Source organism: Emydura macquarii, unplaced genomic scaffold (genome assembly GCF_026122565.2).
Source record: "Emydura macquarii macquarii isolate MOO-44397 ecotype Brisbane River unplaced genomic scaffold, CSIRO-AGI_Emac_v2 contig_1644, whole genome shotgun sequence".
NCBI lineage: Eukaryota > Metazoa > Chordata > Testudines > Chelidae > Emydura > Emydura macquarii.
In genome coordinates, this window is record NW_027131781.1 from 9,682,944 (window position 1) to 9,699,209 (window position 16,266).

Genomic DNA, 16,266 nt, shown 5'->3' on the forward strand with positions numbered 1-16,266 from the left:
CATCATTCACTTGAGTGCACTTGTTAAAATTGCAGTAAGTTAAACTTGAGTTAGTGAATGAAAAGAAAATCATAAGCTTTTCAGTGCCTTGAACTTGTGTATGGCCATGGACTAGAGTGTACTTCCGAGTACGGATTTGCTCATGCATATATTTATATAGTGAATACTAATAAGGGTTTGCAAGCTCAGATTTGTGCACTTTTGAATGTGTGGCCCTAAAACTTTATGGACCATATTTCTAGATTATGGCCTCTATTTTTAGCACATGCCACTATTTAATACTATTACTCATTCTGGAAATGACAGAATTTCACTTGTAAAAGCCCATTTACACATGGAGATAGACCCAAATTGAGTGCAAATAGGTGTTGCACTTAAATAATACAACTGTGGGATCGCTAAAAATGTAATCAAGGACAGATGAGGAGATAAGCATACAGCTGGTGGCTGGATTGAGACCCTTTTAAAAATTAGCTATATGACCAAAATTAGATACGTGGTACTACTGCCTCCTTAAGTACTCAGATACCACAGTGATGAGTGCGGTATAAGAACCTAGACAGACTAGATAATAAAACAGTTTGTAGGATAATAATCAGATACAATCATGGATGTCTGCTATCAATATGGCATGGGAGCTTCAAGGTAAAAATATATCTAGAAAGGTAAAATGGCATGGGAGCTTCAAGGTAAAAAATATCTAGAAACATAGATACCGTGGCTGTCTCCAGGAGCAATAGAAAATAACCACTGTATGGAAATCTCCAAAGATTGGACTATATTGCCCACAGCTCTGGGCAATATATTGCACCAATCTCAGGCATTGAAAAGTACCTAGTTGCTATCAGTTTCAATCATTGTTTGAATGTAAGCACTCATCTAGCTTTCTTAATAGACTTCCATGCATCCCATCTTCACAGTACTTTCTAGTTAGCAATCTTCATAACTATAGTATTTGAGTGCCATCTTCAGAAATGTTTCCTTATAAGTTAGATATAGTTTGGAAGTAGTAGATCAAAGACTAGGCTAAGTTCCTTTCTAAAAGGTGCTATATTTCATTTGGCATGTTATACAATCGGCAACAGTAGTTTTAGGAGATAAAGTGTTTATTAATTATTCCTCTTTGTAAAATGTCATCCACTGATTTAAAATGAGATAGATGGATTTCTCTGGTGGGATTTTTATTAATATTGTTTTACAGCTGTTGACGTTTAATTTTGATTGGTTCTGAAAAAAATAGAGAATAATACTGATTAATACCCTGCAACACTTCTGGATTTTTTTAAAAGAGAGTCTCGGTAGATCAGAAAGATTTTTTCTTATTATTACTTTATTATCTGAAAAAGTATTTGTGTTAAAAAATTCGGCATATCCATTTTATTTCAATTGTGTGCTTTATATTGCTTTCAGCGGAACTTGCAGATATGTCATAGGAAAGCATGCAGTCTAATAGATAATACATATAAAATTATGACATGAATCCAAAGAAACAGAAAAAATGTATAAAATGAGAACAATTTACATTATTGCTTCTCTTGACTCTTTATAAAAGTTATGTGTATTAGACTGTACCTTCTTTAAATATGTTATAATCAAGATGGAACTTCGTTAGGGACTGAAAATGAACTATGGAGCTGAGCGCGAGTGAAAACCCAGCCCAGGTGAGTAAGTATCTCCTGCACATGTTGGTGGAGGTACATGTTGGTTAACTTATTGCAGTCTGATTGCTCTACTGTGGCTTATATGAAATGAGTTTGGTAACCTCACAACACAAACCACAGTTAGGTCCCTTGACAGTCTCAAATGAGATGTCAGTGTTTGAATGGGCTAGGGAGGCTGATCTATACTCCCACCTTGATAGATGGCCCCTTCTAGGTTTATCTTCATAAAGGTAGCATGGAGAAGATAATAATGATTCTGCAACGTTATGCCTGTTCTGTGGATAAACAGGACTTCACTCCCCAAGGCTGTCAATCCAGCATCTTTCATGAAAACTAATTCTCACACACAGAGAATGCAATATATATTATAATCAATATAAAATGTTGTAGGAATAAGATGTTCCAGATACATATGGAACTATAGTGTGTTGAAACTAACAGTAATTATATAATTATTTAATATTAATTATATGTAATTTACTAATTTATTCAATTAAACGATACTGTACATAATTTATAGTAACAGGTCTAAAGTGATTTAATCGAAAAAGAAGCAAGGTAAACAGATTAATGAAATATTATTAAACCCAACATTAAATACCCAATCATACATTTGAAATAAACATAAAGAAACAAATGCCTATAGTCAATGGCCTCCATAGATGTTTTGGGTGAAACATCTGAGAAAATAATTTGGTGTATTACATATGTTTGAAATATAATTAAAACAGCTGGTTGAAATTTTTCAGATGAAACATTTTGTTGTTGACAAACAACTTTTTCAATATTTTTTTAAATCATATTTTTAAAGAGTTCATTTCAAACTCTGTGAAATGGAAACAACTTCAAAATTTTAAAAGCTTTTGCAAAAAAAAAAAAAAGATTTATTTGTCGATTCTAATAATTAGGTTTAAAAATATAAAGCATTTCATCTCTGGGTCCCCCCACACCATGTGAATGAAGGGACAGGGGTAGGATTGGGCCTGTTTGTACTCAGCACAAGACCAGATGGGGTGGGTTCTAAGGGGCTCTAAGTCACCTGTGTAGCCTCCAGATCCTTGGTGGATCTGCCGCAACCTGGACTCCGCCACATATTAGAGCAGCCCCTTGGAATCAAAATACGATAGTGCCACTATATAAATCCATGGTGCACTCACAACTTGAATACAGAATGCATTTCTGACCACCCCATCTCAAAAAAGATACATGAGAACTGGAAAAAGTGCAGCGAAGGGCAACACAAATGATTAGGGGTATGGAGCTTCTTCCATCATAGGAGAGATTAAAAAGACTAAGCGGGGATATGATAGAGATCTACAAAATCATGAATGGTGTGGAGAAAGTGAATAAAGACGTGTTCTTTACCCCTTCACATAACACGAGAACCAGGGGTCACCCAATGAAATTCATAGGCAGTAGGTGTAAACCAAACAAAAGGAAGTACTCGTTCACACAATGCACGGTCAACCTATGGAACTCATTGCCAGGGGATGTTGTGAAGGCCAAAAGCATCACTGGGTTCAAATAGGAATTAGGTAAATTCCTGGAGGACAAGTCCATCAATGGCTATTAGCCAAGACGGTCAGGGATGCAACCGCATGCTCTGGGTGTCCCTAAGCCTCTGACTACCAGAAGCTGAAACTGAATGACAAGAGGTGGGTAACTCTGTAAATGACCTGTTCTGTTCATTCACTCTGAAGCATCTGGTATTGGTCACTGTCAGAAGACCGGATACTAGCTAGATGAAGCATTGGTCTGACCCAGTATTGTAGTTCTGATGTTCTTTATGTTCTCAGGCTGCTTATAGTTACACTGGCACTACACAGACACTTCTAGACTTGAATAACTTTATATACAATAGCCCCATTGAGTTCAATGGAACTACATACATTGTAAGTTCTGGCAGGAGTGAGGCCTTGGATGATAAAGTCTATGAGGCAGGCACTGTGTCTTCCTATGTGTTTTTACAGTGCCTAGTACATGTCGGGTGTTATTGATTTAAGTAAAGAATAATAATAATCTGACTAGTAAAAATCAGAAGTAAACCCAGTGAAATCAATGATATTGCACGGAGACAGTGAGATAAGAATCAGCCTCAGAGAGTTCTTTACTGCCATCCTCTATCATACTATAATAATAATTTCAGGAAGCTGATGTGAAAATGCGGCCTACGATAGGAATTTGCAGATGATAAAAAAGGGCAAAGGTGGAAGAATTAAGTTTAAACCTGTGTAGTGTAATGACTTAGCATTAATGTGACTATATAGTACTCAATAAATGACATTAAGATTTCCATGGGCTCTTATTAAGAGTATATTCAGCAAACCAAGAGTAGAGCTAACTGTGGGAGCTTGAAAAACACAACAGCTCTGTGTATGTGTATGTGTGTGTGTGTTATAATATTTCATATATTCTCAGTAAGTGATATTTCCCCTAATGTTTAGTCATTTAATGTGTTAGAATCCTGCCAGCATTATGGGCCTGAATATTTTTCAATACGTAAATGACTGTTTGACCCAGTCCTTCAACTTCATAGTCATGGAAGTCAATATGTGAAAGGCTTGGAGAATCAGGCTCTTAAGTGAAGGCCATATCTGAACAAAACCCTAAATTATTTCAACTCTGATTGTCTTTGGACTTAAATGTGAAAACCCTCAGTTGACTTTACCTGGATTTTTGCACTGTTAAATACTGTAGAACTGCCCCCTTCCCAGCCTCAGATTACATGTACTGGGTGTGGTCCAGCAATGCTTCCTCTGGTAAAACTCACCATGAACTTCAATGGGAGATTAGCTAGTAAAAGGATGGCATCTACAGGTTCAGAGTGGGTGACCCTGTGATGATGGCCTGCTCAACACCTATGTACCACTTACATCCCACTGAAGTAATGAATAAGCTTTGGAAGGGCCCTCATAGAGGGGGAAATTTCACCCCATGAATATTCATCCTTGATGAAATTCACTCCAGTGCAAATGCTGCATAGGCCTAACTCAGGTCCTCTGCACAGAGGTGAATTTCATTCCATTTAATCAGCTGACATGACCACAGTATAAGTACTGTAACAGAGTGCTGGCCCTGGGATGCACGTGTACATCCCTGCTCAGATCTTTAAGACTGAAGGGACTGAGTTCAGAGAGTATGTGACAGGGGGTCAGATTGCAAGCAGCATTTGCTATAAACAGAGACAGCCTACCCTCTAGTAGAGAGAGACCCAGGGTCACGGAAGTGTCTGTAAACTCAGATGTCACTTGAAGCCAAATAAACAAGAAATAGAAACAGCATAAATTACGTATTTAGTATAAAATAATGTTTTTCAGTGAATTCTCATGTTACTAAGTGAAAATACTATGGCTTGATCATCATACATCTCAATAACGACAGAACCAGTTTGGAGTCACCTGGTTTGTTTTGTTTTTACCAGGCAACAGTAACTAAATTAATTCATTTCTTAATAAAATGTTTCAAGATGTTGAGAAAATACTCCTAAGTAGATAGAATCCTTATTACAATCATCAGCATTAACATGAAATCATTTTGTGCTCATTAAAGAAAATACAGTCGATTTAATTAATACACATTAATCCCTAGTTGACATTAAAATCAGCTAAAAAAACAACACTGATATAGATTATTAAAACTGAGGCATAAAAAAGTGTTAAAGGTGGCCACTACAGAGAAGAAAATAATTTTTAAAGATCTATGTGTCTCTCTTTTATTTAAAATGAAAACAGTCTGCAATCACAGTTGCCAAACACCTATTACCCCAAGGAAAGATTACATATAGAAGAATAAATTTCTCGTGAGGTTCAGTAATGGAAAAATACTTTCTTCTTCAATGCTTAACTGAATAGTTGGCCGTAGCGATAGTTTCATCCATTCCTGTATGGCCACAAGGGCTTGACGGGCCAAGAGTCCAACATCAGAACATACTTGATGCACCCATGTAATAGGAGGCCTGGCCTCTGGACGGCTTCTACCCCTCAGTTGGTTAAATTTTAACCTGGATATTACAAGCCACCCAGAGAACGGTGTTCTCTAGAACATCATGCAGAATTCTGGTGACATGTCTGAAAAACATAAGACACCACCTGTGGAAAATGGCCCCAATTGTCTGTAGACTGGAGTGACTGTAAACGCATCTGTATTATGAATGAAGCCGTTCCACTTTATATCAATGTATGACATTGACATTTTGTATGGAAATCCTCCAGCTTTGCCCAGTTTAGGCATCATAGTGTCCATGTTTTGCAACTGTACAGCAGTAGAGAGAGAATACAGCTCAAATGGATCCTGAACTTGATTGTTATACTAAGATTATGTTGACTCCATATTGGTTGTAAAAGACCCATGGCAGATGCTGTGATGCCAATCAGGTGAAGAACCTCCATATGAGAGTTGGAGGAACTGGTGAATATAGAACCCAAATAGCAAAAGCTGGAGACTACTTCGACTGTTTCATTATTCAAAGAGCTTAGAGTCATGGGTGGACCTGATCCTAGGTTTTGCAGCTTTGTCTTTGACCACAAAACATAGAGGCCAACCTTGGCTGACTTCTCCTCCATTTACTGGAGTTCCTCATGAAATCTGTCAGGGCTCTGCACTAAAAGAACAACATCATCAGCATAGTCAAGATCTGAGAACAAGAGATCACCAATCTTAACACCTATGGTCCTGACGGAATACTGCATTATGACATCCATACTCTATGTGCAGGGGCTTCTTAAACTCATGGTGTATCTCCGACAGCAAGAGGAGGGCCAAAATGGTGTCTAATGTGGACCTGTTCCTCATAAAGTCTGACTATTAGTGGCGATGCTTCTGATGTAGCCAGGGCTCCAAACGTGCCAGTGGAATATGTGCAAACACCTGGCACAGACAACAAGGTGATCAGTCTGTAGCTCTTACATTCACTGTGTGGTCCCTTGCCCTTATAAAATGAGATCACAATACTGTCCTTCCAGATGGTTGGCAAGGTTCCAGTTCTCCACACCAGGTGAAAGATGGCCAGAAATGATTCTGTGACAGGGTCAATAACACATTTTAGCAGCTCTGGGGGACGGGTGCCGTGAGCACCGGCTGCGCGCCCATTTTTCAGTTTGCAGATGGCACGCTTCACTTCATCTGACATTGGTGCATGAATGCAAGTGTCTGGTTCTGGACCCATAGTGGCTGCCAAATCATTCAGCTATGAGCAAGCAGCGGCTGAAGGGTGGTTCAGGGCTCTGTGACAATGTTCCTCCCGGCATGAAAGTACTTTGGCAGCCTGAAACTTGTCAGACTGAAGGGAGCCTGTGGAAAGTTCTATGTGCCACTCACACTCTTCATATAGTGGGTATTAAGTCTTGAGAAGGAAATTGCATAGGACACCTACATTGGGTGAATTTCACCCTAAAGTTACATCTACACTGCAAAAAATAAAAAAATCCTGGGGCAGAGAATGTAGATGTTTGGGCTCAGGATAGAGCCCAGGCACCAAGATCCAGCGAGTAGGGAGGTTCTCAGAGCCTGGGCTCCACGTGGAGCCCAAATATTGGCACTATTTTCAGCCCTGTAGCACAAGCCGCACAAGCCTAAAACAGATGACCCAGACTCTGGGACTCGCTGCCATGGGTCTTCTTTTGCAGTGTAGACATACTGTAGGAGGAGACTTTGGAATATCCAAGATGTCCCTTTTCTTCTCAAATCAATGGGAATTAGGTGCCTAAATACTCTGAAGATCTGGTCCCAAGTGACTTAGTAGCCTAAGCCCCATTTTCAATTTAGACTTTTAAGATCCTAAGTCCCATTGGCTTCCAATGAAATTTAGCCTCCTAAGAGCATGTCTACACTGCAAATAAAAAACCATGGCCAAGCCCATGTCAGCTGACTTGGGCTCCTGGGGCTCGGGCTATGGGGCTGTGTCACTGCAGTGTACACTTCCGGGCTCAGGCTGCTGCCCAAGTTCTGGGACCCTCCCACTTTGCAGAGACCTAGAGTCTGGGCCCCACCCTGAGCATGAAAGTCTACACTGCAGTTAAACAGTTCCTTAGCAAGAATGTGAGTCAGCTGGATTGATCAGCAGCAGGTGTCTAATTTCAGTGTAGACATACCCTATATGCCTCAATCACTTTTGAAAATGAAGTATAGGGTCCTAAATAGATGGTTCCTGAAAATTTTGCTTTAAATTTTGCTTTTGGGGGCATATATAGTTTAATTATGGGAGATGTGTATTGGCTATAGAGCAACTCGTCTTGCCCATGTGATTTAGACCAGACTCCAGATGAAGCTGACAAGAAAGAGACATAATAAGTTTTGGTTTAGCAGTCCAATGTATCTAGAAAAACAGAAATATTTTAATAGAATCAGAAATCAATATTCTGTTTCCAATGCTCCACAAGTACTTAAAAATGCTTTTAACTAATTATGGATCAAATTAAACCCCGTGAGAGTTTTGCCATTGACTTCTTGGGATCAAGATATGGCCCTGTATGAAACTTTAGATATGGATTTTTAAAAAATAAATGAACATTCTTATTACATAGACATTTTAATCTGGAGACTATTATTATTCTCCCTTTTTCTCCCTGATTTTTGGCCTCCTTTAAAAACTTAGCCACTCCCTTTACTATTGATTACGCTTACAGAATCTTATCTTCAGCTTATAACTTATTTCATTCACTGTTTAAAAAGTTTAGATAAAACATCAAAAGGGGAAAGTGAATTGTGTGATTATCCCATGAACAGCGTGTTTTAAGAACTTACCTTGCTGCTAAGAAAATAGAGAAACATTGATTTTTATTGCTTGACATGTTCCAAACTATGATAAGGTTTGGGGCTAATTAAATAAGATGCAAGATTTGTTCATGTACTGTTTTGTGATAAATTTCGTGTGCTTCAGTGTTTACTTCTGTTTCCCTTAATATTTTAAAGTTTCCTTTTAAGTGCATGAAAAATGGGTAAAAGTGTCAGTTCTTATCATACATGACCTTGCTTTTTGGCTAGCCTCTTCCCTCTTATCTATCAAACACATTACTCTCTCCATCATAATGTGGCAGTGCAAACATTGCAGCTAGCCAGCAAACATGACCAAAGCTACTTTTAAATTGCCTCTAGACTCTTTAAACTCAGCTAAAAAGCTGATTAGGTTCCACCTCTTTGGTCATTATCTCATTCTGATAGCCACACTATGAAAAAGCCATCTAGTAAAAAGCTGCCTAATGGGAAAGCTAGTTAAAGTGTGTGCTTACTTAGGAAAGTATACTTATAGAATAATAATAAATAAAAACAATCATAATTTTAAAAACCCCTCATTTGTTTGTCATAACCAACTGTAAACTAGTGTGTCTGTTTGCTGCATCTTGGAATGAACAAAAGTTTTTAAAAAAATCAACCCAAACTTGGGGAAGTGGAAGCAATTTAACATTTTCCAAAGCCAGTATTCCAATAACAGAAACTGACAAGCCTGTCTGGTATATTAGCCCTTTCTGTCAGATCCTTGTATCCCTTTTTTGGTTTGTTTGTGTTTAAGATTCTTTTACTCTGGTGTGAAATTAAACCAAATCAAGGCAGAAGAAGGGGATTTCTACAAGAGGCTTGAGGCAAAAGTGAAGAGGCAAAGTGAGGGATAGTTAGGAATCCACCCTGTTAGCTTTCCAGAGCAGAAGACAATATTTACATCGAAAGCTGTCTGCAGCAGAACAGGAGTGTATTTTATTTCCTTTATTGTAGGCAAAAACATAGAGAGCAATGAGAGGAAAACATAACTGCTTTAATTGTTTTCTTGTTGATGGTTAGCCACATTTGCCCCGATTCTCTGGAAGATGTCTGATCTCTCCGATTGCTCTTTGATCCATACACCTTCCCAGGGGATATCTTTTTTCTTTTAGAACCAAATTTTAAAAGAAAAAAGATTAGAACGGGGAGGGGAAGATTGGCCACAAGAGAAAAGGGTGTGGTTTGACGTAGGGAGGTGAAAGTCAGCATGTGTAGGAAAACCACAAGCCATTGTTGGGATTTGTTTGCGAATGAAATATAATGCAACTATTCAAAAGACAGTCAATAGGGCCTGACTGTAGCAAGCCCTAAAAACATACATCAAAACATATATGCTTCATTATCATAAAGCCTAGGACTTATGTTTTAAGTGTGCTTTGTCAATAAAGCAAGCAATATGTCAAGTCTCTGGCGTACAATAGAAGGGTGCATTCTCCTCCCCTCTAAAACCAAGAAGTTTGGGGCCAGAGATTTAGCCTGTTTCTCTTTCTTACCAGCTGCACAGATTAGAGCAGACCGAGTGGTTGCAACTGCCTGAATTTATCTGTAGCCCAAATGCCCCACACGACCTGTAAAGAGAGACACGATTCGTTGCAGCTGATAATAACTAAAAGCCAGACGATCGAATTCAGGTGCTATCGTAACAAGGGTATAATAAATACCTAGCGTGGCCATCCTTTTACTCCCCGATTTCCCACTGGTCTGAATACCTTCGGCTTATTTGACAAGAACCATTTTTAAAATGGAAATTAGAATATTTCAAGCGACTGTCTCCAGTTTTAGGATTAACCGCCTCTGTTCTGTTTCACCCCTAAACCCACCCACAGCATCTGCCTTAGATTCCACGGTTAGTCCTGACACCAGTTACCAGCTAAAGTGCCTGGGAATGGCCCTTCTCGCTGAGAACGGCTAGACATGGAGAGAATCGGTCCTAAATCTCGAGCAGCGTGTTACCTCGGACGGGGCCCCCTGACAAGGCCGCGGAGCCCAAACTATGCCAGGCAGTTGGACGGTTTTACCCACTGTTATTTGGGGAATCCTGCCCACTTTGTCAGGCGCCTTTCGACACCGAAGGGAAGGGAAGTGATGGCAAAGCCGCTGCTAGGCGAGATTAACAAAGTCTCGTCCCTGTGACACAAGGTGTTTCTGGGCTGGGAGGATCCTGGTGGTGTGTGCCCACACCTCTGTTAAATCCTAGGATTTAGGGAGGGACATACCTACTGCAGTCCAAGTTTTAGAGTTCATCCTAATTCCCAGGTGTTTCCCAGGCTGAGCGGCCCGTCACAGCCTGATGCTCTGGTTAGTTTCAGAGCAGCTTGGTGCGCCCTAGAACCCCTCCTTGGCAGAAGGACATTGACATCCGACCTAAACTGAGACTTTGCCTCCCTCCCCGCCCCCTTTCGTCCCCTGCTGACTGAGATGTTTCTGTTAGCCTGGCTGTAGCCAGGGCTGGTGTGGGGTTGAACCCAGGGTCAGAGTTCTCAGCGCCCCGTTCTTCTAACCTGTGCTCCTGGGGCCCAGATGAAACGCACGGGAATGTTGCCATTGGGTTCAGCGCTCTTGGGTCGCTGAATCTGGAGCGGAATCGGACTCGACAATGAGAAGGCATTCCTTGAAGGCGAGCGGACGTGCGGGTAGCTAGTGGACAGGGGGATAAAAACACATAACCCCCCGCTCCGTTTCCCTCGCCAGACGTCAGCTCTGCGAGTTCTTGGGTGCTAAAAAAAAAAATCAAAACATCCCAATCAAGTGATTTGGGGGGGGGTGGCTATTTCTTTTTTCACATCAATACCTCGTTCAAAGAAATCCGGTGTCGAGGGGGTTAAAGAAATTGCCTGCGCTGAAGACCAGGGACCCATAACCATTTTCACAGATATCTAACAATAGGTAACGTTACCGATTAACATGATCTGTCAACACTCCTTTGACCCATGTGACCAGAGCAGATCTATTAGCTGGCACCTAGGCTGCTCCCTCAGTCACCTTGGTAAGACTTTGCACCCCCTGGTTGCGCCTGACTCACTGGTAAATATTTTCTTACGCCAGGCTGCCCTTTCCTTCTCCCTGATCCCTACGTGTGTACTTACCTTGATAGCGGCTGTTTTCCTAGCGCAAAGATGGCACCTCCCGGAGCCCTGCAAACATTTTTGTCATAGACTGGAGATCTGCAGGGCAGATAGCAGGGATGCTTTCTGCACCGAGGACGGGCCACCTGGGGGGAGGAGGGCGGTGACCACAAACGTGGCCTTTGGGTGCTAAACGCCGGCCCAGAGAGCGGGTGTTAGTGGGGCTTGTGCAGGTGCTGAGCTGTATGCAGTGCGAATAACGCTTCCCCTCTTTCTGTGGGCACACGACCCAGTTCTTTCGTCTCAGCGCAAGCTGGGTCTTGTATCTGGTCAGGGTTTCTGTGGCTTGTTGATTTCTTCGGCTACTGCTGCGTGTATAACTTCAATCAAAGCTGAAGGGGCATTTTCGGGGAGCGGGGGAGGGCTTGTTAATTACCAAGCAAACCAAGGATTTCAGATCAAAAGTGCAGGAAAAGCTTTCAAATATGGAAGAGATCAGAACCAGAGAGCACAGGGTCCTGCCTGACAGACCTGGGTGGCTGGTCTAGATGGTGTTTGCACAGATCAGTCAACGATTTGTCGGCGATTTTCCCAGAATTTATTTATTTATTTTCACATTCGCTGGAAAATCGGGTACTTGTTTGTTACGCTCTCAACCAAGGTGTCTGTCTGCCTGTGTGCTCGAATTACCAGCCAGGGGTGAGAAAACTCCCTCTGACTTTAGTGGGCTTTGGGTCAGGACCTAAAATTTTAGTTCTCCAGATGAAATAGACAAGATAGGTAGCCCCTTATTTACCTAGCGTATTCCTTTTGAGAGAGGAATGGTCACCGGTTTAAGACTGAAGGTTGTAGATACAAAACTTCCAGAGTGTTGCTGTCAAAGAATGCTGTCGAAAGCAGTGACATTTCTCTTTGCACATGAGTTCATCACAATCTGCAATGTGGGGACGTTGGGATTTTCCCTCCTGGGGCAGTCTACAGTTAGCAACCAAAAGACTGTCTGAACCGAATTTAATCTGGGGAAAGCCTGATCAGAAAACTGAAGTCAGACTTCTATTCACCCTAAACTCCTTGGGTAGAACTGGCCAACCGCAATGAACTATTTGACATGACTGACTGTGTCGCATACTCTCTGTGTGTGTGTGTATATATATATATATATATATATATATTTAAAGGGTCTGAATTAATTTAAGGGACTGACGCCACTGGCTTGTGTGACCGTTCGAGTCCCATTATATTAGGAAATATGCGTTAAAAACTTCATATATTTTCAGGGAAACCAAGCAGCTCTGTAGCCTCGTTCATAGAAACCCTTCACTGTATTTCCCGAAAACCTAGCTTGTGCAGTCGGACCTGCTGTGTTAAATTATGATCCAAAGGCTTTGGGGTGGGAACAATCAATCAGAATACCTGGGGTAGTGTGTAATGTGTGTGATCTTGCCAGCAGGAACAAGCTGCCCCCGAACACAGTCCCCCAGCAGGTTAAATAAATATGATACTATAGACAAACCGAGAGGATCACACCGCAGCATCAATCAGCTGTTGATAAAGTACAATCTTCCTTTAATACACGCTGAGAAAGTTATTTAACACTTATAAAACCTGTATCCACTGCTTTTCCCTTTTGGTAAAGGGGGAAAAAATGTTCTTTGAAAGTGTAACTCTTTTAAAGAGGCAAGGAGAGGTGACAGTTGCACTTTCCTGGGGGATATAATAGAAAGCTTTTAATGAAGCCACAGACACTGTATAAAGTACATGAGCCACAGTGCTGAAAAAATATATGGGTGCTGCTAAAGGACCAAGTAAATACAGAAGTGGCCAGAGCCGGTATTATGCTTATATATGGGTTTCTTTCTTTCCTGTGTCTTTACATGGAAACTTTCACAAAGCTGGTGACTAACGGGCTCAAGGAAGTTAAGGAACTGATTTTCTTGTTAGTCAATTGAATAATACAATGCAAAAAGGAGAACGTATTTTAGCTGCAATGTACAAATCCCCCTTGCATTGTATTTCCTATTGCGATGTCTCATTTCTGACACATGTTGGGTAGTTTGATAAAGTAAACAGGAAATATACAAATAAATGCTCTTCTATACAGATTGTCAGAGAAATGGGAATAAACCTGTAGGATTACCTAGAATTGAAATAACATAAGAATCCTTCATTTCCTCGGGAATGTTTGAAGCCAAATGATTGTGCATTGTGTAAAGTATTGGGAATGTTTTAATGCGTTGAATTTTCAGTGCATATTTTTCAAGCAGGTAGGAGAAAATGGACGTAGGTCGAATAGTAAGTACAGGAGTATCACGCAAGTACGTTTGCTGATTAACTGTATTTGTCACCATTCTGCTTGCAACTTTGCGCTTTTCATTAGCTTAATTTACCCCAAGTCTCTTATTCTATTTCACAACAGGTAATTAGCCCCGATCCTGCAAAGATTTACCCTGAGTGCTTAAAGCGGGCGAATGCTCCCATTGAAACCAACGGTGATATTCAGGCGCATGTAAGTTAAGCACCTGTCTAAATATTTGCCTAGGCACCATCAGATGTACCTGGCTCTACCCACCAATCCGTGTGCCAGAGAGAAGGTTCGAACTTCACTAGATAAAGCAAGCCACTTTGCAACTACAAATAAAGGGGAGGCAGGATTTAGCCGTCACAAGTAAATTCTGACAAGTCTTCTCTTAACAAATGAAGATTAATGTCCACTCTAAAAGGAAGCTGTTGTAAGTGCTGTTTATACAAGAGAAATGCTGGAAATGAAAAAGCAGTCTGAGGGGGGAAACGCTGATGTTATACAAGTGTTGAAATAAAGGGCTGATGAGCCAAAAACTGTTGACATGTCTGCATTTCCCGTCCCCTACATACAAGCCGCCGTTTCTTTCAAAGCTTTAGGAACTAAGAGGAATACAGGAAAGATCCCGAAATTCACAGCTGTGCCAGGATTTTCAGACAATATAGTTACAGGGTAAGGCTTGCATCTCACACTGCTCTGCAGACACCTGTTTTGGTGTGGTCTGAAATATACGAGATTTCGGAGGCGAAACCTCTGATTCTGAAAAACCGTCTAGGCCACTAGACAACGTAAGACAATTGTGGCTTTGTGACAGCCTACATTCAGCTCGCTATTAATGTGTAGTGTGGCCTTTTTTGGGAATATGGAATGTGAACAGATACGGTGACACACTCTGAACTTGGGTTATAAAGATAACAAACAAATCAGCCCTAACACCAAAAACAAAACTGGAAATGCTCGTGATAATCTGCCATTCATTTATGATATCACCCGGTGCTTTCGATTATAAAGGCTTTGTAACTTCATGTACGTATTCTAAACTGCACAACAAATGCTTTGTACTTCGGGGGGGGGGGGGATATGAGCAAGAGAGAGAGTTTTCATATTTGCAATTTAGGTCTCCTTTGTGATGATGGGTAAATAAGACACCAAAATAACCTACGTACAAACGATAGCTAACCATCAATTTGCTGTGCTAAAACCGTTCGGCTTCACTCTCTGAGGGTGTGTGTCATCAGTGCAATTTGTGGGAGAACAGAAGTGTTTGCAAGTCACTCTCCCCGTAGGGATGAGTAAGAAGCTCGGCAAGCACTCAGCGGTTTGTGAGTGAGATCCCTAAACGTAGGACAACGTCAAGACAATCTTGCTCCACGTTTCCCTGGGCCATAATGAGTCCTTCGAAGAATGGGGGGACGTGCTGGATCTTTGCCACCCGCCTTCATCCGTTGTGGGCGTTGCTGGACGCCCTTGACTTGTGCTGACTTTCTGATCTTCGCTCCCAGTTTGGGGTGGGGAGGAGGAGCGGGGGCTATCTTGTACCTGGGCCGGAGAAGAGCCGCCCAGGGCTTTTTAGCAGCCGGAGCAGCAAGTCCTGAAGTAGCGGCTCCTCCTCTCCTGTGATGTGCTGAGAAAGTTGCGCTAAAGAGCTCTTTACTTGCAAGAGACACCCTCAAGCTCTCTCCAGGGGCTTGTTGGGCAGATGTAATGGGAGGGCCAGGGGGGTCTTGTTTGCCTAGACATGGGGACATTTGTCATGGGTGACCTGTGAACTTCAGCTTCTGAGCTCAGAACTGTACGGAGAGGCTTGGGCTAATGTAATAAAGCGAGAGAGACAAGAGGAAAGGCCTATCTTGCCCCAGGGCCACCACATGCTCACTCCGTTTTACTGTCAGTGCTACATGGAGGCTGTGGCTTCATTTCATATTCCATTAATATTTACAGCAGCGATTGAATTTCCCATTACGAAGTTCACGATACACGCACTGCTAAAATGAAATATTAATACTATTGTGCGCATTATGAAAAGTCTTACTATTAACAAAAACACACCAATAGCCAAATTGCAAATGCATTTACTCTATTCACTTGGAAGCAGACGTTTTCATCCACTATAGAGTCTTCAACACCCTTTCCAGGCTCACAGCTTTTATGTGTTTACAAATATAACAACTTTGCTCCTAAGTTTTACTAACAAGATGTAATGCCTGTAATTTTCGAGCTATATAGTTTATAAAACAAATGTCAAGTTTTCAGATTGTTTCTTTTTGCTGAGTCTTAAAATAACAAGATGCCAAAACCATCATTAACTATGTATACTAATCATAAGATGTCTCTTAACCCTAGACCTGTAAGAGAACTTTGGTTATTTTCTTTGAATAAAAACAAACAACACAACACAACAACCAAACAGGTTTTGACCAGTTTGGGAATGTCAAGCCCTTTACTTTTTAAAGAGGAGTAAATCAGTCATCAACTTACTTTGCAAATT